This window comes from Symsagittifera roscoffensis, chromosome 1, assembly GCF_963678635.1.
Source record: "Symsagittifera roscoffensis chromosome 1, txSymRosc1.1, whole genome shotgun sequence".
Classification (NCBI taxonomy): domain Eukaryota; kingdom Metazoa; phylum Xenacoelomorpha; order Acoela; family Convolutidae; genus Symsagittifera; species Symsagittifera roscoffensis.
This window is the reverse complement of record NC_087062.1, coordinates 62,093,903-62,121,173: the sequence shown is the minus strand read 5'-3', so window position 1 is coordinate 62,121,173 and position 27,271 is coordinate 62,093,903. Positions and strand designations below refer to the sequence as shown.

Genomic DNA, 27,271 nt, shown 5'->3' with positions numbered 1-27,271 from the left:
AGTTTTGGTTCCGAATCATTTAGCTCACTTCTCTTACAATGAAGACTACTCAAAATTAAACTTTTGTCAAGGGAAGTTTTTGTGAAGGCTTCGAGTTTTTTTCTTAACACTCAAGTTTTCTTTTGATTTGTTTGTAAGCAATCTGTTTTTTTTACTTTTCTTGTCAATTATTCATCAATATCATTATAAGATTTGACTTAATTATGCTAATAACAGTTCTTATCTTGTTCTCTTCTTAAATTTTCAGCCATTGGTTTACAAATCTCATACACGTGAAGTTCAAACATAGAGCAAAAACCATAATTTTTCTTTATTGAACGTACATCATAATACTTGCTCTTGTGAAAAATATTCTGAGGGTGTAATTTTGTTGAGCCTTCAATTTTCATAAACTTTGACCGAAAAGTTCTTAAATTTTGACCGCTTGCGTTCCCCCCTTCAAAATTAGTCAAATTGGCGCCAAAGGCGCCTTTAGAAAAATTTTGAGGTTTTGGAAAAATTTGGCAATCAGAATTGAGAGGGACCCCCCTCCCTCGGCACGCTACTGGTATTAGGTTGAAAAACTCAGTGTAATAGCTGGGTTCAAATCTCAAGTACCTCTGCCTCTTTGATTAGTCTGTACAAGGCCACGAAAAAGCCACTCAATTTAGTGCCAGTCCTGCAGTGGGCTAGGAACTTGGTCTCATCTCTGCTTGTAAGAAAATGATCTTTCACCAGTTTGTCCAAGATCTTTATCTGGTGCAAGATGAAATCCAGTGAGTCGATGGTGATGTTCTTGGTCTCCAGCGCTATAAATCAACATAATAGGAAGGGCTAGGCTTTAAACAAATGTTAAGATAAAACAAAATGCCCAGTTTAGTAGAGCATGATTTGCGATTAAAAATAGTGCAAAATATTCAGCAAAAAGTGAAATCTTTTTAATGATTATTTTTCCAATTTCCTACTGTTGTTAGTGTGTGTGGGTGGGGGGGGGTGTGGTAGGTTTGGGAGGAGATACTAAAACATAGTTTCTAACAAAATATCCTAAAAATGAGGCCCGGGCTCGGTTTCAACTCTGAACATACAACTAAAGTTTTTCCCACTTCGTGGTCGGAACAACAATTTTCTGTTAGCTTGTCATACCGCTACTGCAGTAGCAGTATTTGTCTATGTATGCACAACCAACCTATGGTGCTTACTCATTACTTTTACGGTATGCTCAAGGTCATAATGAAAGATGACATTGAGAATCAGTGAGAGATCAGAGTTCGTAACACTGATCTAGCTCTCAGTAACAAAAGAAAACAAAAAGAATAAGAAAACCTAAATTCAATATTCCATATACAGTATTGAATTACACCTTGTTTTCAACCGATATCGCAACGCATATCACATGGCGCAGCCAGCAGGATTCGCAGCTCAAGATAACAGAACGGATATGGGAATTCCGGTATTTTGGGCGTCAGCGAATCTAGACCCTCCGTGGCAATTCAAAATCTGGTTCGAACAATTTCTCATGGCGGTTACGGTCAGAGAAAATGTGAACATAGAGATCATTTTGGAAGAACCAAAAGACATATTAGAGGAACCACCACCACGCCCATAAACACCCAGAGACGGAGAGAATGAAGATGCGAGGAACGCTAGGATTCTCAGAGATAAGCTAGCTATAGATAGAATAGTATTGGAGAACGAAGAGAGAAAGACAAGAGGCCCACGAGTCGGACACAATGTCTTCTACAACGAAGTACAAAAGAAATTGGTGTCCAGATTATTTTTGTCTTTGGGCACAGAGGGAAAGAAGAGATTCCTACAAAAGAACCCGCATGCTGAAATATCGAAAATGACGTTCAGGGAAATTACAGATTTGGCAGAAGTCTCGTTTCAAAAGGTAAAATGTGTAACATACGAAAGATATAAGCTATTTACGAGAATGCAAGAATCTGGAGAATCTCTGGAATTATTTCACGCAGCGTTAACTGCACAAGCAGCCCGATCAGAACTGGGAGCATTGGAAAATGAAATAGTCCGAGATCTGTTCATTTCAAAAATGAAAAACATGACATTGCAGGACACGCTGACATTCGAGACTCTAGACCCGGAAGAGGTTCTGAAAAGGGCTATAAAATTCGAACATAGCAAGTTAACCACAATGGCGTTTCAAAAGACTAATGCTGCGGCGACAGGGGGATCAAGTAGCAATTACACCTCGGGTGTGAGAATTAAACAAGAACCTGTAATGGCAGTTCGAAATATGTCGGGGACGAACAAGACTCCAAACAGAAGGGAATCGAAAAAAAGACAAAACAATAACAAGAATCAAAACATGAAAACGAAACCATGTAATAGACGTGGAAGGACGTTTGACCAGGGATACCTGAAAAATTGCCCAGCAATGGGGAAAACCTGTAAACACTGTGGTAAACCCAATCATTTCGCTAAAATGTGCAGATCCCAACAAGTAAGTGAGGTTGCGGAAGACTCGGAAGGATCGGTAGAGGAATGCGATCAGATAAGTGAAAGTGTTGGGTCATGTAGTGAATTTGAAGTTATCTCGGTACAAACCTATCAACCGGAAAACGAGAGAGTTTCAAAATATGTGAAAGATCGAATCAATGAAATGAGGAACAAATCAAACGGAAAAATGTTACGAGTTCAGAAAATAGATTCGATTCTCGCGATCCAACATTGAATCGTGTAAAATCACTAAAGGCCATGGTACGAATAAATAACCAAATAATTCAATTAACAGTGGACACAGGAAGTCCAGTTTCATTCCTCAACTGGGCAACAACGAAGGAAATTATGGAAAAATCAAACAAAGTAAGATTCATTCCGTCAGACAAACTGAATTTACAAACCAAATTCGTGGACTACAACAAACAACCGATCAGTATACTGGGAGCCCTAAAGACCAACCTGAGGTCAGCGGGCTGGGAGGTAAAAGGCGCCACCTTTCTGGTATCAGAACGAAAGACCAGATGTATCATGGGACTAGACTTGCAAGGACAAGTGGGAATAGTTACTACACAAAAACCAGCGCCCAAGGAACTCACCAGGTTTGACGTGCTCATGTGCGAGCATTCAGAAGGTTGGAAAGGAAAATTTTTCACTCAATTTAAAAACTTATTTGAAAGACAAGGTATTTCGAAAAATCACATTGTCAGTTCAAAATTTAAATATCCATTAAGTCCGATTCAAGAAAAGGGGAGAAGAATCCCGATTCATATACAAGATAAAGTCGAAAAAGAAATCGAGAAGTTGTTGACAGAAGGTCATATAACAAAACTCGATAAATGTACAAGTGATTGCTTTATCGCTCCGATTGTGATAACAGTAAAGAAAGACGATTCAATAAAATTGGCAATGGACACGAAACCAATCAATAGACAATTGTTCAAAAATAAATACCAAATGCCGAATGTAGATGAACTCATTGATGGGGTAAGCCAGATTGTGGCTGAAAACAAAAAGGGTACGCTATATTTTTCGGTGTTAGATTTAAAATATGCGTACAGTCAATTAAAATTGGCTGCTGATACAGCTAGACAATACAACTTCAACATTGTGAGTGGAAAAGCAACTGGAACCTACAGATTCTTGACAGGGCTCTACGGTTTAGCAGATATGCCAGCTGAATTTCGAAAGACCATGGATAGAACCATCAACCACGCTTAAAATGCGTTCCGTTTTCTGGATGACATACTAATTGTGTCAAAGAGAAGTGAAATTGAACATGGAAACTTGGTAGAAGAAGTATCAAAAAAATTGGATGCGGAAAATTTGGCATTGAAACTATCAAAATGCGAATTTTTCAAACAAGAAGTGAATTGGTTGGGTCATCATCTCTCAGAAGCGGGGGTTAAACCAAAAATCACTAAAACGGAAGCGGTAGTAAATTTGAACCCGCCGAAATTGCTTAAACAGCTAAGGTAATTCCTGGGAAGTATAAATCACTTAGCTAAATTTATACCTAACGCAGCAAGTCTGACTGAAAAATTGAGACCACTTCTAAAAGAAGAGAATCAAAAGAAAAAGTTAAAAAACATGAAACTCCCGGTAAAAAAATGTGAGTGGGGGGATGAACACACGGTAGTATTTGATGCTATAAAAGAAGCTGTGGCAAGTATAATAAAGGTACATTATTACGATGCGACCCGAGAAACACGAGTTAAATGCGATGCTAGCCATGATGGGCTAGGGGCTACTTTAGAACAACAAAATGATGAAGGCCTGTGGGTCCCAATTTCATTCGCATCCCGATACCTAAATGCCCAAGAAAAAAAATATTCAACAAATGAATTGGAGTTATTGGCAGTTGTTTGGGCAGTAGATAGATATAAACACTACCTCTTGGGAAAACCATTTACCATTGCAACTGATCATAAAGCACTTACAACAGCATTGGATGGTAACAAATCGAACAAGACCAACCAATCACGTTTAACCCGGTGGGTTGACCGGTTACTGCCATATCAGTTCAAAATAGTTCACATTCCGGGGAGGGACATGGGTATAGTTGATTATTTATCGCGTGATCCTTTCAATGATCCCTGGCCCGAATCAGAATTAGACGAAAAGTTTGTAGTAGCGACAATAAACTCCTTTCATGAAACGTTCGACTGCTGGAACAGTAGGCTTAAAGAAACTGGGTCGCTCAACCGGAACGAAAACGTTCTAGAATGTTCTAGAAGGAATGCAAAGAAACAGTCATCAAGTAATGGTTGCTATAGCAACCAAAACGGTCAAAAACGAACAAAGCTCGACCGGAACGAGAGAAAACAGTTTTCACGACTGCAAAAACAGCTAAACACAGCAGTTCAACATAAAGAGATCACTTTTTCGTCAAATCAACCCAACAAACAGTCAGTCTTAAATAATTCCAAAATCGTAAAACAACCAGTACCAGAAATTAAAAAAAAAAAAGACTCAAGGATCGAGATGTCAGAAAACAGATCATACGACTGGTGGTCGGCCTCACCACAAGATTGGCGAAATGAGGAACGCGAAGAGAGTCTAATGGATCCAAAATGGAACCGCTCACTATCCAACACAAACGAACTTTCGGAAGAGGAGGGGATCACAGAGACAGTTCAGCGTACAAGGAAAATAATTAGAGGGGCCGGAAAAACAGAGATAGCTCCGACAGTGAAACACGACATGCATCACGGGTGAAATGGCAGCTTGAACCGGATCAACAAAGAGAAGCAGATCAAAGACTACTCTCATTGTGGCAACTAATAGGCGGAGAAGACAATATACGGGAAAATAGAGAACTGGTGGCACACACCCAAGAAGTCAAGGACAGATCGGAACATGAATCGAGTTCAGCGTTGACTAAACCAATCGCATCGGCGGAACGGAAACTCAGTGAGGTGCAGGTAATAGAGATGGACCTGACGACTACAGAAGAGGCGGAGAGTGAAGAAGAAGTGTGCTCGATAGAACCGCCGAAGGGACTGGGAAAAACAAAACTGCAAAAGCAGCAACAAGTAGAGACCCTGGACAATTTAGCAAAACTGTTCGACAAAAGTTTCCTAGCAGAATTGACCACAGAAGACACGTGGATGGACCGCCTCAGACGAGTGATAGAAAGAGGGGACAAACAAGGGTTTGAATTAATGGGACCTTATACGAATCCGTTGTGGTCATAGATGGCAGTTCAGGACGACTGCATCTTGGTGAATAACCGGCTAGCAGTCCCAGTACAACTAAGACAAGCTGTTCTAAAAAGAATACATCGAGGGCATCCAGGCCAAGAGGCTATGCTGGGAGCAGCGCAATACCTGTGGTGGCCACACATGAATAAGGACATTGTGAATCTGGCAGAGGAGTGCCGTAGCTGTACCAGATATGGTAAGAATGTAAAATATCTTATTTCGAAAAATACGTCAAAACCACTGCCACTGCTCACGCAGCCGGGACAGGAAGTACAATTAGATTACGCGGGGCCCATAGAAAACCAAAAAGGAAAAAAAATCTACCTTTTAGTAGCGATAGATCGATTCTCAAAATTTCCATCAGTGAAGGTTACGAAATCTACAAGTGGGAAGTGCGCAGTAAAATTCTTGATATCATATATCGACACGCATGGAGTTCCTGAATCAATTCGTTCGGACCAATTTTCAGGTTTTAAGGGAAAAACGCTAAAAAAAATTCTGTTCGGAACTCAATATCGAGCAAAAATTCTGTCCGGTGGGGGACCACAGAGGTTGTGGTTTGGTCGAACGTACAATCCAAACTATAAAAAGAAGACTGGGGGTGATGATGCTCGAAGAAAATAATAAATCAATCAAATTATGTCTTAGTACTATAATGAGAGATTTACGGTGGAACAAGCAGAAAACCATTCAAGTATCTCCGTTTCAAGCACATTTTTGCAGACTACCAAAAACGGAATTTAAAATTGTGAGGGATAGGTTTTTAAATGATTCTGACTATTTAGACAAACAACACTTGGAACGCTCAGCACTGACGGCTTCTCAATTGAAACGTAGAATTGATCAGTCGAGAGAGAACCTCAAAATAGTACGCAAGGGACAACTCAGTAGGGGTACAAGCCCACTGCACAAGCAGCAGTTAACATCGGACAGAGACAAAGAAAGGGCCAAAGCACTAAAGGAGTTGTTGGAGGCGAACGCCCGATGGAACAACGAGAGAAGAGATGCGGCTAAAAACGATATCAGAAAATTAGTGGATGAGACAGGACTACTCAATCCCGATCTTCGAAAGGAGATGATTTATTCTTGGGAGAAAGGATTTGTGGAGGACAAGGTGGAAAATCAATGTAAATCACCACCTAAAACAATACTCAGAAAGGACCCACTAAGAAAAAGCGGACAAGCATTAACCAGACAACTAAAAGGGAAAATTGCTTTTGAAACAGACTCAACAATCAAGACGTCCACTGGCTCGATTTATAGGAAATCGGATATTGCACAATCAAAAACGGTGCTGACACAAGAAAAACAACGAAGCACGAGTAAAAGTCCATCGGTGGAACCTACAAAAAAGTTTAAGAGGATCAGTTCCCCAGAACTACTCGAGGAGCTGGGATCAGATGAAGAACTACAAGAAGAAATGGAGATCGCAGATGCGATGAATTCCATAGAGCGTTTTCAAAAGAAACAAGCAATAGTGACTTCAAAAGACACAGAAGCAGGGGGAGGTCTGAACTTGGCAGTCAAAAGAGCAAAACCCAATTTGGCGGGCCCAAAATCATCTATAGAGGAAAACGACACCAAGAAGTCGGAAAAGAACGGGAAAGAAAAGAAAAATCGAAACAAGCTGCAACAGGGGACAAGCCAAAATGCGACGGCAGTCAACCCGGAACAAGAGCAATCGACATCAAGGCCGGAAAAATTAGACACCAAAAATCAGTCAAGTTCTACACCGAAACCAAAACAGTGGTCGAAATTGAAATGTATTGACACCCACAATCCCCTAGAGGACATAGTCGACACATTCCACAATCGCAATTTGGCACCGTCCGAGTGGGAAAAGTATGCAGACCAATTGCTAAAAAGAGGAGTACAGCGAGTTGCAGACGAAATCCGAGAAAATCCCCAACAAATTTCGGAAAAAGATACAACTTTCGAACCACCACAACGATTTTCGGACGAGTCGGGTACTGAAGAGTCGGGTATCAGACGAAGCTCCAGGCAAACGAAAAACAAAGAACCTAAACGCTTTGGAGACCCGATAAAACATTCAATTAAGAGGATATCAGAAAATCTCACAGGGGGAGGACTCCTGAAGGAAGCACTTAAGGAATACAGAAATCAACTAAGAGACTTCAAGGATCGAAGCGATAGACCATTGGAATCAAAAGTGAGACGACTCGAAAGACACCTCTTCATGCGAAAATTTGGGTATGCTACACTAGACGATGGGGTTGAATGGAACCCGAGTTGGGAAATAGAGTTGGAAGAAAACTGAGAATTCCATAAACTAAACCGTCAATTAACCAAGAGAATTTCCTATGAACTGAGTACATTGAACTCTTTTTAAATAAATTATCCTACTTACGTTGTATAATTTATTTCTTCCACCGAGGGGGGTGTGTCATACCGCTACTGCAGTAGCAGTATTTGTCTATGTATGCACAACCAACCTATGGTGCTTACTCATTACTTTTATGGTATGCTCAAGGTCATAATGAGTGATGACATTGAGAATCAGTGAGAGATCAGAGTTCGTAACACTGATCTAGCTCTCAGTAACAAAAGAAAACAAAAAGAAAAAGAAAACCTAAATTCAATATTCCAAATACAGTATTGAATTACAACTTGTTTTCAACCGATATCGCAACGCATATCACATAGCTTTAGTGTCGTAACAAAAAGTTATGTTTGCACTATTCCTCGAAGAAATTGTAAAATTTGAACTTGTTAAGATAAAGGATGTAAATTTAGTTCTCTCAAAAAATTGAATACTGCACCTGTCAAATCAACATTGAACTGAATGACTCTTCTTTTCACAGCGAAGTTATCACGCTTTTTCAAAATCAGTTCACGACAATTCTCCCCTACTCGCTGCCAAGACTTATTCCGAATATGAAAATCCTCGACTACTATATACTCATCTTCCTCTTGGAAGTCGGGGTAGTATTTAAAAGACGCTTTTGGGTCATTTTTATTCTTGTTTTGACCAGTCAGCATCAGGTTTTCCTCTTCCTCAGTGTAAATTCGGACTACTATAAGTATGATTTGGTCGTATATCACGTGAAGGAAATCGTTAACAGTAGATGTCATAGGGTCTAAAAACAATTTAGTATCAGAACCAGCATCATAATCAGGGAGAAAAATCTGAGCTCGAATTGAAAAAATAGCTTTCCAAAAAAATCTGACAAAATACTTTCGAGAATTTTGTCAGATTACGTGGACAGTCCACGCAACTGTCCACGCAAAAATCTGACAAAATACTTTCGGGAATTTTGTATGTTTTTGTTTTTTACTCTCAAAACACTTTTTTCCAGAGAAACTGAGTTAGGACCGAAGTGTATAACTCATAGAGTAATTTCGGATAGGGTACACCGTCTGCTCGTCACGCTATCTTATTTTCGGCCGGATAGATTCGTGCAACTTCTTAGTCTAATACCAATCCTAATCTTACTCTTATACTATCTAGTCTCAGGTTGTTTAACTAGTCTCTGCTAGGCTCAATAGATCTAGGGTATACTGGTTTATTGCGGTTGCTGAAGTCTTCTTGGAGAGTCAACTAATGTCTAAGTTAAATTCAAATCTCTCTGGTGCTGAAATTACAAGTAATTTCAGCACTTACAAATAAGTGGGTTGTTAGTTAGATGGATCATGATTGGTTAATATTAAATACTTTACAGTGGTAAAATATCTAATTTATCCAATCATAAAATGTAGTTTAGATCAGGTTCCACCCATCCGGGTTTTACAGAGTTTTTTAGAATAGTCTTTCTGCAATTCAAAGGATGGATGATGGACGTTGGTATTTGGCGAACATCTTATTTCTTCTGGGTTTTCTTATTAGAGAAGTCCCAGATTCAATCGTTGTGTCTTCTCAAGACAACGACTGGGTTTTCGCAACAAACTCAAATCTGATTTCAGAATGGTTGGCTATGTCAGGTTTTTCTGTTTCATTGATGAGAACTTCTTTGTGTTTGATCTTGTCTGGGAATGGCGTGGAGATTGTGCGTGGAGGGGATGCCTGGTTACTCGGATCTGTACGTATACTTGAACATCGAGGTGGTCATTGGTCTAGTTCAATGAAGTCCTTTTCTGCGAAGTCAAGTCGTACTCTAAATCCTTTGAGTTGTGATTGTGGGCGGCATATTGATTGTGGTTGGCCATTCTTTTTCGAGTGTAATGGGTTCATTTTGTCTTTGGATGTTCGTTTTTGCTGTTGTATGCTGATCTATATATTGCATAATATAATTTACATTTTATAAAACTTTTATTAGCTTAATGTTTTTTAATAATGATTTTGGTTAGTTGTTTTCACAAAAGCTTTTTGTTTTAGTTCAGTTATTTTGAAGAGTTACTCACCCTTGAGTAGCTCTTATTAAAAATAGGAGTGTGTGTCACAAAGCGTGGATGTAGCGCGGTGGGTTAGGCCGGCTATAGAACATGCTCAGGACGTCCTCTTCTGGTGGGTTAGGCCAGGAGTGGGAGTATGATAGCATGCGGTTTTTGTGAGAGGTCCTGTTATGTGACAACGTTTTATGTTGGGTTTGTTGTGGTTTTTCTTATGTTTTGTTGGTTGTGTTCTTTTTTCAAAAATCAATATGTTTGTGGTATGGGTTTGTCTTTCGACTTTTTTGTGTTTTATTATTTCTTTCTTAGACTTTATAATAGTCTTCAAAAGAATAAATTATCCAGTTTTAAACTGGGTTAATCCGGTTTGGGTACCGTTGGTTTCCTTTTCTTAGTCATGCTGTTATGCTATGTGTTGTGGTGTTTAGTAAGCTGCATTGGTTAGTTTTGTTTAGTATATAATTCCTTTCCAACCGGGTTAAAGGAAAGTTTGAAACTTGTTATCGTGTGTTAGAGTTGTTGAGTGTGAAAGCTTGAAACTGAAATTCATTATTTAAACAATTCTTCGTGGGCGAGCTGTGCGAATTTGGATAGAATTCTTGTGCGAGTGAATGAAAATATCAAAAGGTTAGTACTGCATTTGCTTCTTATTAATTTACTTCATAGAATTTCAATTTTACTGCTAGTTGTTGGGGAAAATTAAGTTACAAATTTTCATCATTATTAGATTTACTGCATTTGGGAAAAAATTTATAAATTAAATTATTGCATTGGTATTATTTTTATTTAATTATTTGGTGGAAAAAATTAATAGAGTTTTAAACAGTTTGAAGAAGTTTCCAATTTTCATTTTCTTTTGTGAATTTTTCAGATGATCGTTGGATGAAGGCTAAAATTCTAATGAAGACATGAATAAAGAATGGTTAGTTTCTAATTTTAATAACTAGTTACTAATATGTATAGTTCATACTTACCTGTTAGTCGTCGGGGAAGAAACCGTGGGGGAAGATGTCGTGGATGAGATCTGAAGTTGTTAGTAATTTAGCTAAGATGCGGATGATATTTTTAGTTTGAAGCAGTGGCCAAAGCAATTGAAGTGCTTTAATGGTGGTTAGTTCTTCAGTGCCAACTGCAAACTCATAAGGTGTGTTTTGGATTAGATTATATAATTTGTGATTGAATTTAGTGTTGTGGATGAATTCTAAAATGGGGATTTCTATAGGTTGAACAAATTCGTGTGGGAGAAGAAAGGGTCGGGATTCTTCTGCGTTGAAGGTCTTGGTGATGGGACAAAAAATATACATTTGGGTTATGGGATCATAATTTCGAAGAATACCATGAAGGTTAGTATCTTTAATGCAATATGTGAAGTTAAGAAAGAATGGTGAGGTGTATTTGGAATTGATGAATTGAAAACGGTGGTGTGGTTGTCTGGAGGGAGTGTGTAGGTCGAAGTGATTTTGGATAAAACGATAATATGTATATGTGTGAGTTTGTTTAGTGCGCAACATAATATCGTGTGAGCAGTGCAAATCTCTTTCATGTGGTGCAAGGAAATGAAAGGTTAGTGGAAATATTTGGAAGCGTTCTTTAAAACTTTCGTAAGCTTGTGTGTCTGTTAGTGCTTCTGAAATGATGTGGTCAAATTTGCGGTCAAAGATATTGAGTGTAAATACATATGGTGTTTTAATGAAAAATTTTTCTGTGATTTGTGGGTTAGCGAAGCGATCGTCGTCTAAGAATTGATCTTGGTTAGTTCTGATGATGTTATGATCGTAATATTCTAGCGTATATTCGTTAGCTCGGGGTGCAGTGTATGTTTTTAGTGATTTTTTATATCCGATGTAAGTAAATTGTCTAGGTGTTAGTGGTGTAGTGAGTCGATATAGCATGTCCTTATTTCGTTCTATATCGATGTGAGTGTTAGATAAAGGTAAGCAAAGGGGATTAGTAAAATGATAATATGAGGTCCAAGGAAGGGTAGGCATTAAAACGTGTTCGTCTACAAAGTTACGTGTCTCGTTAGTGTCGTGAGGGGTGTTTAAGGTATATTGTGGAAATGAGGGTAAGGTGATAGCTAAAAATTCTTTTGTATTAGTGTGATTTGGGTGATTTATATATTCACGGGCTGTTCCTGGTTTTGCTGGGAAAGGATGGTTGGGGAACTTTTTTTTAAAAGTGCGGTAAGCCTTATTAGTGCTGAGTGAAGATTCAGTAGATGTGGATGATGGTGCTAATGATTCGGTATAAATTGAAGAGGGTGTAGGGGTAGGAGGGTTGGATGAATCTATTGTGGATGAAATTTGGTTTATGGTGGGGGTATCAAGGTGGTAGGGTTGTTGTTGTAATGTAATAAAATTATCTAGTTCTGGGGAGATTTGGGGGGTATCTGGAGAATTGGATGATCGGTCTGAATGATGTGAAGAATAGGTTGGAGTGACTTGGGAAGCATAAGAGGGTGTAGAATTGGTGGAGACAGGGTTATTTGGTGTCATTGGTTGAAAAGGGGGTTGGGAAAAAATTGAGGGGTTGGTGTGAAAATTATTGGATGGAGATGGTTCAGAGTCGGCAAATTCATCGGGGGTTTCAATATTCGGGTTATTGAGTTGTGATGTGGAGTATAAAACTGAGATGTGTGAATTAGTATCGGAATTCATGCCTGATGTTACATTACTGGTTGGGAAATCGGGTGGCGGGAAAGCAAAAAGTGGTATTATTGTAATTGGAGTAGTGAGGTTGGTTGGGTGGGAATTTGAACGGTGTAGGGATCCAAGTTGTCGGCTCATCGTGGGCTAAAAAAATTATTATTTTGAGACTGAAAAGCGGTGGTATGGGGTTGTTCTATAATTTGTTCATAAGTATTTTCATCTTGTGAGTGGCGTGTCATTATATGTTGGATGGGACTTTGTGATATGGTTGGTCTAAAATTTGGATTATGTGTTATTGCTAAGTTTCGAAAATTACGTGGGACTAGGGATAATGGATGGTTATGTGGTAGGGGTGGTAACTGTGGTGCTGTTGGCGTTGTGTCTACATTGTTATGTTCTTCGTCGTATGTGTTCTGTCTTGTTGCTATTTTTGTGTTGTATTCTTTTATTTGTGCATCTAAAAGAATTTTGTTTATTGATGTAGGAAAAATTCCAAAAAATCCTGCAAATAGTATGCGTGCTACACTTGCTTGTCTATTGACTTGTGTGTGTATAGCACATGTGTTATAGATTCCTTTTAAGAGTGAAAAAAGAAATCCAATAAAGTTAAACATTGCGTATAAAATAGTCAGTTTTTCTAAGATATAGTAGGGCCATCCTAGAAAATCAAGAATTTCATTCTTGAGTGTAACAAAGCTAAAAATATTGATAGGTGATATATCTTGGGGACGGTATTTTTCACCTTTTAGATATATATAATCTTTAATGTCTTTAAAATATCCGCTATAGTCTTGCGTATAGATGTCTGCAAATCCTGCGGTTTCGGCAAGTTTGCGTAAGTTTTGGTCAATTGATTGTCTTTGTATTGTGTCCATTTGTGTTAATAATTCCTGGAATTGTTGTGTTCTAATGTGATGTTGAATATCTGATTTTGAGTATATTCCTATTGATTGTAAGTCTATATTTGGGTTTCGAGCGATAGCGCGAATGCTTTCTGGTGAAAATTTTTTGAGTGATTGCATTAATGTGGGATATGGGGTGAGAAGGTAATATTTATCTTCATCAGGGTTTATTTGTACTACATTGTGGCTATTTTCTGATCCACATGGGACTGCGGTATCCCAGAAATAGGTTCTTCTTGAAAGTGTGTCAACGAAATGTACTTTGTTCTTATAAAAGATAGGGATTCTTTTATAGCATCGTTTGTCTTCAAAAACGTATAGTGGTGATACTTTTTTGGTACAAGTATAAAACCATAAAATGTTTCCTTCATAGTCTAAAAAATTTGATCTATTTCCTGATAGTAAATATCCTGCGTAGGGTATTTTTAATACTGCTAGTGCAAGTGATTGTAATATTTGTGTTCTTTCTAATTCGCATAGTTGGTGTAGTGTTTCTAATTCAGAGAGTGACATTTCTTAAAAAATTTGGCTAATTGTGTAGTCTAGTTTCATATCTAAGTGAATATCATAGTGGATATTACCGAAATATGTACTATTCATTAGTGATAGTTCTTGTAAACGTGTGCTTTGATCGTCTTGGGGCTTTAAATGTCCACCAGGTTGACCTGTATTTTTTTGAAAATGAACTGGTATGTATGATGTTCCTTCATTTGGAGGATGACTTGTGGCGTATGGGTCGACTTTTGTTTTTCCAGTGGTCATGTCGAATCCTTTTTCGTATTCAACTAGTATTTCGGAGTATTGTGTTTTGTGAAGTGGGTTTCTGTATTTACATGCAAGTTCTGTTTCTTGATATATTTGAAAACGTGTTAATTTATTTTCTATATTATGAATGTTTCTAAAATTAGAACTTATTTTTCGTAATGGATTTACTTGTTCATATGGTATTGATTGTATAAAATATTTTTCGTGAAATTTTATCATACGAGCGTGTATTTTTGCTACTTGAAATGTTGTACATGTGTCTTCGGGGAACCAAACAATTGTTGCTTGTGTTCTTGTTGTAGGGTCACAATAGCCTTGGTCGTTTTTACAAGGTAATCTAATTCCTTGATAGATCATTGTGTTGTCTGATAAATCTCGTGTGAGTTGAATTTTTTCGAGTTGTATTTTCCAATCGAAAAACATTATTTCTTGGTATCCTTTATTTTTTGTGTCTGCTTTGCAGTTTGATGGGTTATTTATACCAATGTGTGGTATCCAGTGTTTATCGTGCATGTCATAGGTTAATCGTCCGTGTGCGCCGTTATATGGGTACTTTTCATCTAATTTCATATGTCCTTGATATCTTTCAAGTTCTGCTTGATGTACAGAATCTGAAAAAACTTGGAAATATACTAACTTTCTATCTGTGTTTTTATTTTTTGTGATGTTTAGTCGGAGTAACTCGTTTTTACAATCTTCGGGATTGAGATGTAAAAGTCGTTCTATATTACTCTGGTAGAATGATTCATGGTCAAGTCGGTTTTTATTTCCGTTTGAGACTTGTGAACAATGTACTTTCTTTTCGGAAAATGTTGCTGTGAATTTATATCCTATAAATGTAGTTGCTCGGGCTTTTGAATAGAGTGTCGCTATTACATTTGTTGTTTCTATGGCTTGTGGTTCTGTTTCGCATTGTGATACTTGATTTATTGCATATTTGTGTAGTGTTTTTTGTTCGTTTTCTTCACAATCGTAATGTGTTACTAATAAATCTTGTGGTCCTGTGCGGGGGGAAGGGTTTATGTTTTGATTTGAGGTTATTAGAAAAAGGAGTTGGAGAAAAATTAAAATTTTTAGAATATACATGTGTATGACAATCCTGAGTATGGGTTATAAAATGTGATGTAACCAATTGTCTTTTTGGTATATCTGTCGTATTTGTGTATTACTTCAGTTGTTATAAATGGTGAAGGTAGGGATTGAGCTGTTATATTTGGTGAATTTAATGGATAGGGATGTTGAGTAATGTTGTTTAATTTAACCGTGATTTCAAATTTTAATTGTAGACTATTCTGTTGGAGTATTTGGATGTTATGAGCACGAATGTCTTCGTGAATGTCTTGTCTATATTGTAGTCTATTTAGTGCCCAATTGTGGAGTCGGTTACTTTCTAGGTGTTGTCCAAATAATGGTGGAGGTGCTGTGAATGTATTCAAGTCTAGTCTTAAAGGAATATTTGTTGATGATTGTTCTCGATATCTAGCGTCGAGGTTATTTGGGAAATTTAAGTTAAAAGGTGGTGGTGAAATCTGGCTTATTGATGGTGTTGATGGTAGTGATAATGTTTCTGGTAGTGATGAGGATGTTGTTGTATCCGTAGAAATATCTATTGGATCATTGACTAAATTTAGTTCACCTTGTGTAAATGAATGTGTTGTCCAATATGGTAGTCGTGATGCCTGGTTTGGGGGGTTAAAGGGATTTTCACGTATTTGTTCAGATGTTGGTGTTGAACCTAAGTAATCTGATGGTAGGCTTGAGGTGCTACGTTGTGAAAGAAGCGTAGGGGTTTCTGGTAATATACCAATGGGGTTTTCTGGAGTGTTTTGTGATGGGGATTGAGGTATATCAAAATGAACTCGGGGAGTTTGAAAATTTCTGTTTTGTCGAGGATGTATAATTTGTCTATTTATTTCGACTGTATTTTGGTTTTGACTAGGATTTCTTATTCTACTTAATTCTTGTGGTAGTGTTGGGTATAAGTTATATGTTGGTTCGCTTAGAGGTGCTTGTCGTTGAACTGGTTCTAGTGGTTCTGATAAGCGAGCGTGTCGTTCTTCAAAGGTATATGGGTTATCTTGAAAGGAAATTCGTGTAGATGTTTGAGGATTTTGGGTAGTTAAAGGTGTTGTTGGGTTATCTTGTGATGATGTCGGTGAAGACTGACTATGTGACTGTTGGGTAGCAATTTTTGATAGCTTTTTTTGGTCTATTCTTTTAGTGAAAAAGTTTATGTTTATTATAGTATTCTTCTAAAAAAAGAATTAGGAGAATTGTTGCTAGGGCGAATGTGATGATTGCTTTTTTTATACATTTGCATATTGTCAAGATGAGGGATGAGAGAAATGTTATAAAAATTACAAATAGTAAAAAAATATCGGTTCTACTAAAAATGGTTCGTATCATTTAGATAAGTTTTTGTGAATCGTACCTGTGGATATAGTCAATAGCTTTTGAAAGTTGGAGGTATAGTTCAAATAGGGAATAGAAAATTAAAAAAATAATGCAAAAAATGATTAAAATTATTACAAAAGATTCAATAATATCAAAAAGAAATATTATAAAAGTTTTAAGTATCGTAAAAAATTGTTTGAGGTTTGTGATAATTATAGTGACTGATTGAGAGAAGAACATTTACGAAATGACTTCTTGATCGAATATTTTTTGTTGTTTGGGGCAATTTTCAAGTGTGGTCGGATTATTTATTGGTTTTTTGACAAGTGGGTTGAGTTTTGTGAAAAATTGTTGGGGGCAATTTTTATGGTGATCGGGAGGTCTTCTTTGTCTTTATTTTCATTTGTCAAATGATCTGGGGTATTTTTGAGATTTTTATACTTTAGGCTTATTAAAATTGTCGTTCTTTTACTTTAGGCTAATTTAACATATTTGTTTGGGGGATATTTGAGGTCTGAGTTGGGGAAATATTGTTGATCTTTGGTTTATTAGATAAGGGAGGGTTATGATATTATGGTGATATTTATTTTAGTTGTCAAGTTGGAGTGGTTTGCTTATTTTTGACCTGGAGGTCGTAAAGTTATAGTTATAGATATGCCTGGAGTTTGATATTTTTCGTCTAGTTGGTTTGTGTTAGAGTTATAGAAGGTGACGGATTGGATGAATCCTATTGGCTAATTTTGAACTAGAATCGCTGCGTGTTTGTCAGCATGTTGTTTTGAAAAATGAAAGTGTAAAATGTTTCAGAGGTGCAAAGATTATAAAATGTAGAATTAAGGTTGTTTTTGAAATTCAACTTTCTTTAATATTTTAGATTGTGGGATGAATAATTTATAATTTTTACGTGGTTGATTTCTAAGTCGTGAAGACTCTCTATGTTCTGATTTGTCGATTTGTTCTTGGGGTATTATTTGTTCTGTCATTTTTCTATTTTTTCTTTCTTTTTGAGATGTATTTTGATCTAGATTTTTTGTATTGTTTTTTTGTGGTGGTTGATTTTGTTATTTGGTTTTTGAGGTGAAAATCTTTTTGTTCCTTTGTTGTATTTTCCGTATGTGGGTCATTTTGAATAACTTGTAAACCTGTAAAAGAATATAATTGAGTTAGTTCGCGGAGTGCGTATTCTTTTGGATAATAAGGTAATAGGTTATTTCGGTGTTGAACGATTTCTTTTTTGTCTGAGTCGGTGATTTTATATGTGACATCAGTGGGTTTTGCAATTATTTGGTATGGTCCTTTACGAAGGGGTTGTAATTTTTTTGAAATTCCTTTTTGAGTATTAAAATTGGGTATTAAAACAAATGTTCCAAATTTTAAATCGGAGGCTGGTGTAAAGCGTGAATTTATTTGTTCATTAATGTTTTGCCTTTGTAACAACTTTTTTGTTACTTTTTGGTAAATTTCATTGTGTTTTTTATCTCTGTTTAAAATCCATTCGGTGTGTGTACCGGAGGCTAATTTAAGAATTTGTGGGTGATGAAAATGATCTTCATCGTGTGTATGTAAAGGTAGGTTATAACATATTGAGTCTTTATTTGGTTGACAATAACCTTGTGCGTTTTTATGAGAGTTTGCTGTAAACATTATTGGTTTGCGTGGCTTTTGGTTAAAAACCATTTCATATGGTGACATTCCTAGAGTTGTCGTAATTTGTGAATTATATGCTAAGGGAAATAATTTTACATCTGCTGACCATTCGGTGTATCTTGTATCATTTCCATTGATGATACATCTGAGATATTCTTGTAATGAACGGTTCATACCTTCGACTAAGCCGTTTGTCCAAGGTGCGTGAGATGTTCGTGGTTTGTGTTTGATGTTATATAGATGACATAGTGTGATGATTTCATTATTTATGAATTCTGTACCGTTGTCTGTAACGAAAATTTCTGGTAGTCCGAATTTGGCTATCCAGTGTTCATAGAGTGTTGTGTAAGCGTAATAAGCGTTACAATGTGGTACTGGGTTAAGTGCTACATAATGTGTAAACGCGTCAACAATTACCATAATGTAGGAGTTTCCTTCGGATGAGGGTGAAATTGGTCCTTTTGTATCAAAGGAGATACGGTGGTTAAAATACAAACTTTGTCCTTTAAAGTCTTGTTTTTGTGCTATTTGTTTTTGATTTGGATAAGGTTTATTTAGTTGACATACTATACAATCATTGCATAGTACTTTTATCCAAATTGGTGCATTTGGGAAATAAAAGTTTTGTATGAAATTTGAATATGTTTTCTCTGATCCAGAGTGTCCTTTAATATTTTGTGTATGTGAAATATTAAAAGCTATGAGAATCATACTTAGAGGGAGACAGGGAACTGTAGATTCATTTAATTTGTATTCTAGAAGGTCTGTGTTTTCGTTAATTGTTGTATTATTGAATTTTCGAAAATATCGGAGGAGTGTTTTATTTCCTAAAATAGTTGTATCTGCCTTGACGGGTTTAGTTTTATATTTGTGCCATGATTTTAGTTGTCTAATTACTGGGTCAAGATTTTGGTATTGTTTCAATGTTGAAATTGTAATTGTTTTTGTTGGGGGGAGAAAAATGTTTTCTATTTCTAATTTAGATAAAGGGATTGTATCAAGTGGGTCATGAAGGTCAAATATTTGATTTATTGTGTATTTTGAATCGTTTGTTTGTGGTCCTGATAAATTTATTTTATCAGTTAGGTTTTCTTTTTCAATTAGTGGAAAAAGGTCGTTTTTATGCGAGTGTTGTTTTACTCTTTTTTGTTGGGTGTTATTTTTTATCCATTGTGAATATGGGATTGGTTTAAAAGTTGATGTTCCAAGTAGGTCAACTTCATAGTGATTATTTTGACAATCTAAATAAAGTGGGAAGTGTTGTAGATTGTTTATCTGTGATTGTTCAACGTCAGTTTTTACTGCATATTTGCATTCTAGTCGGGGTGATGTTTCGTTTTTTGCAAGGTAGAATTTTATATTTTTGGGTATTTCAACTGTGGTTTTATGTGTAAGTAATTCCGGTGGCGTATTTCGACTTAATGTGTCTGGTAATGCAAGATTCTTTCCTGCTGTCCAAACTATATGTAAGTTTGGGAATTTCATTAGAATTAGTTGAAATCTATAAACTCGGTGATTTGGATTAGATTTTTGTGTAAAGAGAAAAATGATTGGTTTGTGATCTGTGAATAGAACTGTTGGATGTTTTGATCCAAGTATCAGAAATTCATATTCTGTAAGTGTATAGATTATGGCTGTACATTCTCTCATTAGGGTTGAGAGTCTTAGCTCTGCTTGAGTGTATAATCGAGAGTTTGCTGATATAAGGTTCATTTTGTTTGTACCATTATGTGATTGTAATAACGCTGCGCCGATGCCAAAGTTCGAAGCATCGCACATTGCATAAAATGGTTGATTTGAATCTGGAATTGTGTTTGAAATTTGTTCAGTTAGAAGTTTTTTAATTTCTTCAAATCGTGCTTGATGTTCTGTGTTCCATTCAAAATTATTTTGTTGTCTAAGTATATTATAAAATGGTCTTAGGTATAATTGCATTTTATAGACATATTTACTTAAAAAATTCAACATTCCAAGGAATTCTTGGATTTTCTTTTTGTTTGTTGGTGGTTGGAGTTTTTGAATAGCATCAATGCGTGATTTTAATGGGGTGATTGTTTTTCTTTCTATATTATGTCCTAAGAATTTTACTCTTGTCAAAAAAAAGTGTGATTTATCGGGGGCGGCCTTCAGATTTTCGTTCTGAAGTATTTGGTGATATTGTTCTAAAACATTGAACATTTCTTCTTTAGTCTGTGATTGCATAAAAACATCGTCTAAATAGGTGATTGCGTTTTTCTTGAGTATTAGTGGTCGAAAAATTTTGCTCATAAAAGCTGAAAATGCTGCTGGTCCTATGGATATTCCATAGAATAAGCGGTTGAATTCATACTGTTGGTTTCCAATAACAAATTGTGTTAAACGTCGCGATTGTTCATCTAATGGCATTTGATTGTATGCACTATTCATATCTGCGGTTGTAAAGTATTTTCCGTTTATTTTTGTTAAAATAACTTGTATTGGTTCAATAGGCCAATTACATTTTGATTCATTTATGAGTGAGTTGAGGTATCTAGCGTCGAGAACGATTTTTAATGATTCTCCTTTGGCTAGAATGATAACAGGGTTGATAAATGTGTTACCTTTTGGTTGTTCTTCTTTATTTACTGGTGAGATTGTATTGTATTGTTCTAAAATATCAAGTAATCTGTTCACTTTATCGTGTAAATTAATTGGTACTTTACTTGCTCTTTGTTTTTTGAAAACTGCAACTGGTTTTAATGGGAGATGTAGTGATGAGCTGATTTTGCCAACATCAAATTTGGATGTTGCATAGACTGATGAGTATTTAATTAGCTGTTTGGCTAATTTTTCAAATTCGTCTTGTGTTATTTGTGAATGTTGGAAATTAAACATTGTTAAAAATTTCTGTTGATTCTCTGTGTAGTTATTTATGTTGAATGTCGGTTTGAAATATGGGGTTTTTGTGAAATAATCCGTATTTCTTTTTTCGTTACTTATTATATTATTTATGGATAATTCTTCATTAAGAATTGTGGATTGACAAATATCTAATAATTAGAGTATATTATTTACGCGATATGCTTTTTCGTATATTGGTGATATTGTAGCGTTGGTTTCGCAATAGCCTAAAAGTCCTCAAGGTAGTGTTACTTGATAGGGTGTATTGTTGTATACATGTAGAGAAATAATATCTGAATTCGAGTTTTTCAAATATTTTATGGATGAAATTGTGATTTTGAAAAACTTATGGATAGGTTTGAATTCAAAATCTGACATATAGAGTTGTTGTTTGTTTTGTTTTTTATCATATTGGTGAACTTGTTTTATTGAAAAATTATATATGTTTCCTGATAGTGGTTTCAGGTGTTTTCTTTGTTGGTTATATATTGGATAAAATTTTGAAAAGAATGGTGGTTGTTTGTTTAATCTTTGAAAAAATGTTAGGGATGTGTCTTTTGCTTTTGTGTATTTATCTTTGATTAGTATTTTACTGTTTAATATGTTGATTGTTGGTATGTATTTAGAGATAAATGGTATTCCAATGATATTGTGTTTAATATCAGTGATATGGAATATTTGTTTAAATGGTTTAGTTAAAATTTTATTTTGCTCCATTGTTCTTGTGGGGAGAAGAAATAATTGAATTTTTCCATAGTTTACCAATGTTGATCCTTGTGCTGTTGCTAGTTTACTGGAGGTTTCAAGAGGTGTTAGCTTTGGGTGTAAGGTTTTTATTTCATTCCATGTGGGAATGTTTATTATATTTGATTCTGCTCCTGAATCAATTAGAAAATCAATTTCAAGATCTGGTGGTTGAAATTCTTTGCTTCTTGGACTTTCTAAAAGAAATGGTATTGTCCAAATTTTTTCTTTGGGTTGTTCTTTTTGTATGTTTTGATAGATGTGATTTGTATTCAAGCATTTTGTTTTGTCATTCTCATTGGGTTGATTTGTAGTGTTAATTTCATTAGTTTTTTGCGTCGTCGGTGTGGAATTGATGGGTTCAATATAATAATTGTGAAGGAGTTCTGATTGATTTTCATATATGTGTGATGAAAATGGTTGTTCATATATAATAGGTTCATAGTCATTTTCGACTGCTATCATATTGATGGAGATAGTGTTTTCTGTTTCACTTTCTGAGTCTGATGATTCACAGTTTATTTGATTGTGTTGTAACATATCATTTACTGTGTCGTCAATACCTGGAGGGTCTGATGTTGTTTCTGGATTTGATTGCACTTGATTTATATTCCTTTGATGTTTGGGTGTACTACTTCTATGGCGATTATTAGAATTATTATAATGGTTATTATTCCTGTGTGGTGATTGGGAATAATTTCTATAACGATTATTATAACTTGAATGTCGATTTTGTGAATTATTTCGTGATCTGTTTTGGTAATTATTGTTTGGTCTGTTATAGTTCGATCTATTATATGAGTTATTCCTTGATCGATTGTTCGGGTAATTCTGGTTTCGGTTGTTTGAATAACTTCTATTCCAATTATTGGAGTAGTTTCTATTCCTATTGTATGATGAATTTCGTGATTGATTGTTTGGATAGTAATTATTTCTTGATTGGGAATTAGATCTAGGAACAAATCGTGTTGTATTTGAATTTGATCTGGAGTAGTTATTTCGACTATTTGGTCTATTGTAGTGATTTTGTGATGAATTTTGCGTATTTCTTCGTTCTGGTGATCTTCCTCTATAACTTGAGTTATATGGTGATTGATTTCTTGTATAATTTTTATTGTTCGGGAGTGGTTTTCCTGAACTGTTGTTGCTGTACACAGTTTTGTTCGGTAGATTTTGATCTTTTTTCATGTATTGATAGAATGATTTATTTGGTTCTTTATATTTTTGAGGTTTATTTTGATTGTCTTGCTGTTTTTGTCTACATTCAGAAATACTATGTCCGTATCGTCGGCAATAATTACACCATTTTTTGAAAGATGGTTTCCCTTTAAAGTTTGGGTGTTTTTCGTAAAAATTGAGTATTTCAGTGATTTTTTCAACGAGGTCTGTATCTGATTCCTGTATATTGTTGATACTTGTGGTATTTGTTTCGATTCGGTTAACATATTGTAATTTCAGATTTTCTGTTTCTTCGAGTTTCATTGTGATTTCTGCTTGTTCTAGTTTGTCTACTAGTTTTCGAAAATCTAAATCGGGTTCTCGATTTGAAGAAGGATGGGATGCTCTCTTTTTTATTGCTATTTTTCTTAATTGCGGTGTTAAGGTCATCATTAAGATTTCTGTCATCCTTGTGTTTTTATAGTCGTGTGTATTTAATGAATATGCTTTTCGAACTAGTGTTTCGATGCGTACTGCTAATTGCTTGATGGTTTCATTTGGTAATCTGAGAATTTCATTACATAAAACTCTTTGTTGTTGTTTGTTTCTTTCGGAGTCAAACATTTTTGAAAATTCTTGTGTAAACCTTTTCCAATTTGATTTTATTTCTATAGGCAATACTGAAAACCATTTTTGGGCTGCGCCGTCTAAAGTTGTTTGTATCAACGCTGTGCGTCGATGTATCCAGTTTTGATGTAGTGGCGTATTAATTGGTTCAGGTCCTATATTTAAAATCAAATTTGCTGTTACTGCATTTAAATAGTCTTCTACAGAATATTCAGGGTCTGTTCCTGTGAATACCATTAAAGGTTTATTTGATGTTATTGATGATCCACCCATAAGGTATGGATTCATTGTCATTTGTAATGATTCTGCTGCATTTGGCATTTGAGAAAAATTTGAAAGTTGATTTCTTGTTATTTCGTGTTGTTGAAGATAATATGGGAGTGGTATTTCATTTTGCATTTGTGTCGGTTGATACGAGTGTGTGATCATTGGGTTTTGTTGCTGAATTGGTTGAAAATATTGTGTATTAATTGGGTTTTGTTGCTGAATTGGTTGTTGATTTTGTGTATCTATCGGTTGTGGAGAAAAAATTCTATGATTTGTATGTGGTTTCTGTACTCCTTGTCCACGATATTCTTGATTATACGGTGCAAATATATCTGGTTGTAAAAAATCATCATCTGAGGATAAGTAATCCATTTGATAAGATGTTTGTTTTTTATTTTTATTTTGTTGAAAAAATGGATAGTTTTCACTACGATCCTGTGAAGGATGTAAATTTGTTTGAAAGTTTACTGAATTAGTTTGTGCCATTGGGTTATCCCAGTTTCGAGATCTTGTATAATTATTAAAATTTTTTCGTGGGGGATAATTTGTTTTTGATGGATGTGTGTAATTATAATTATGTTCTGCAAAATTGTTTCTAGTGAACGTTTTACGTGTTTTTGACGGTATTGTCATGGGTCTGTATGTTTGATAATCCATGTGTGAATATTTTGGGGCAACCGAAGGTTTAACGGTTGATTGTAAGGTTACTTGTGTTTGTGAAGGGTTTGTATTTCTTGGTGTTGTTAAATTTGGACGTATTGGTGAAATACTTTGTTGTGTAGTTGTTGTGTGTACGATTTCTTCATTTATGAAGTGTGATGGTGTCTGGATATCTTGTTGAGTGAGATTTCTAGTTCCATTGAAGTTTTCATTGTGTATGACTGTGGAGTTTAAACTATTATTTTGCATATCAGGTAAAAATGTATTATAGTTTAATGGTGTTGCATCAATGGTTAATGGTATTACTCTTACATAATCTCTTACATAAGATATCGTACTTATTGCTTGACTTGAGATTGATTGTGGGAAGTTTATGAATGCGGGATGAGACCATTCGGGGTCCCAAACATAGTCTGATTGTTCTGTGATGGCAGTATCATCGTTTGAGTTTTGGGGTCTAAAATTTTTTCTTGCTTGTGAAATTAAATCAATATTATGTGTGAAATAATCTATTATGAACCATGCCAACATTTTTTGTAAGTCGTGTTTTGTATGTTGTGAAACTTCATCTTTCGTGAAATTTTCTTTAATTATATTTAGAAAACTAGAGAGTAGTGTGATTTCATGTCGTACTCTTATATGTTTAGATGTTTCTGTCGGTGAAACATTTGTGATTGGGATTTCGTTTTCTAATATCGAGATATAACTATATATTATTGCAAAAACTTCATTGGTGAATATGGAGTTTGCTCTTTGTGAGTTATGATATTGTATGCTTTTTATATATTCTGAGAATACTTTTGAGAATTCTAAATCAAGGTCGTCTGTTTGAATTACATATTTGCTGTGATTCTGGTTTGGTGAGTTGAATTCTATGGAGTAGATTAATAAGAAGCAAATGCAGTACTAACCTTTTGATATTTTCATTCACTCGCACAAGAATTCTATCCAAATTCGCGCAGCTCGCCCACGAAGAATTGTTTAAATAATGAATTTCAGTTTCAAGCTTTCACACTCAACAACTCTAACACACGATAACAAGTTTCAAACTTTCCTTTAACCCGGTTGGAAAGGAATTATATACTAAACAATAAAGATAGGGATTCTTTTATAGCATCGTTTGTCTTCAAAAACGTATAGTGGTGATACTTTTTTGGTACAAGTATAAAAATTAGAGTTGCCTAATTTTTGAGATTTCAATTCGCTGCCTTTTAAGAAGAGCGTGTTTTATTCAGGATTAATGTAAATTTGAGTTTAAATTGACGAAAAATGTAAGTAATTAAATTCGTGTTTGATTTGTAGAAAAACTAGACTGAGCAAAAATGCAAGTTCTGGTATCGGTATGTCTAACCTTGGGTAATGATATATTCCTGTTTATTATGGTTTCTTGGGCCGGGAATGTAACTAGCATTAATGTACCCTTCAGTCTTTGCCTGGCAACTGTCCACGTGATCAAGTGATACCAACGCGTGATCGAATGGCAAGTGTCTTTGAGAGAAGCGGTTGCGGTAGAAGTTCATTTTTAAAATAGCGACTTCTCGAGTTGGACATGGAAATTCGACGTTCAAATCGTTAAACTCTTTTTGTTTTGAGACATAAAATGAAGTGTTAAATTCAAGACCGAACTTTTTAATCCAAATAGGGTTGCGGTAATCAAAAAGCAAGTCTTTGGATTTCATTTCGGATAATTTTTCATGCTTTGATTTGAAATAATTCTTCTTTTTCTGCCTTTGTTTCCAAACAATTCCGATAGTCGATAGTAAAATCAGAACTGAAATCTTCAGAAGCGCGAAAATTTGCAAAATGGTCGTCAAATCAACATGTTCAGGAGCTGGTTTCGGTTTTGTTGCTCTAGTTCCCAATCGGGTAATTGAACAGTGTTCGGGGGACGTGAATAAATATAAATGAAACATGTATGCACTTGATTGGAGCAAAGGACCATTGCACGTTTGCTTTCTTAGATCATTTTTTACTTGACAATCATTGTATGAATCAGAACCAATCGTAAATAAAATATACTTTTCACTGTCCTGCATTGCAGTTTTCCAAGGTTGGGATAATTTTGGACAAGTTTTGGGTATTTCATACTCATTTGTAAACCACGACTCGGGTGATCTCGTCTCTGCTGTCATAAACGTGCGTTTATCTGTTCGGCACTTTTTCTCGGCTTTCGGAATCCAGTCTGAAGCACTTTGTCGTTTCAAAGCATGCACGCGATAAGAAGTCAAATTATGTTTTCCAGATTGAAATAACCTGCAATTTAGTTTGAGTGTGATTTGGTGGAGCGTATTGTTATAAAGGGGTGCAGGGTCAATAAGGCTTCCAACATTTGGTCTTACGGGGTCGGCATTTGGAATCGAGAGAAGGAAACTTGAGTTGGAGCTGTCTCCGTTCTTATAAAAATTCCCAGCAACCGAAATTTCATAAACTGAGTTATATAAAATGGCCGAACTTTGACAAGACTGTAATTTTATCTGAAAATTTAGTTTCAACTGATATTGATCTTTTTCCAGTTGAAGAGTCGTGAAGTGATCTGGATCGAATGGTCCTAAATTCATATTTCGGCACCAAATTTTGTAGAACAGAAGACGACTTTTATCAGTTTTAAAGCGAC

General features: G+C 35.7%; 1 protein-coding gene and 1 long non-coding RNA gene across 2 annotated transcripts in view; one reads left to right on the top strand and one right to left on the bottom strand.

Moving 5' to 3' along the window:
- Window positions 1–27,271, top strand: part of LOC134846936 (zinc finger FYVE domain-containing protein 1-like) — a 436,861-nt gene that overhangs the window by 230,006 nt on the left and 179,584 nt on the right. The window lies entirely within an intron of this gene.
- LOC134857271 (uncharacterized) lies at window positions 735–26,076 on the bottom strand. The gene is made up of 3 exons (XR_010164893.1): window positions 26,009–26,076; window positions 8,420–8,737; window positions 735–788 (listed from the first exon to the last, which is right to left on the bottom strand). It is a non-coding gene; the product is annotated as an uncharacterized LOC134857271 (long non-coding RNA).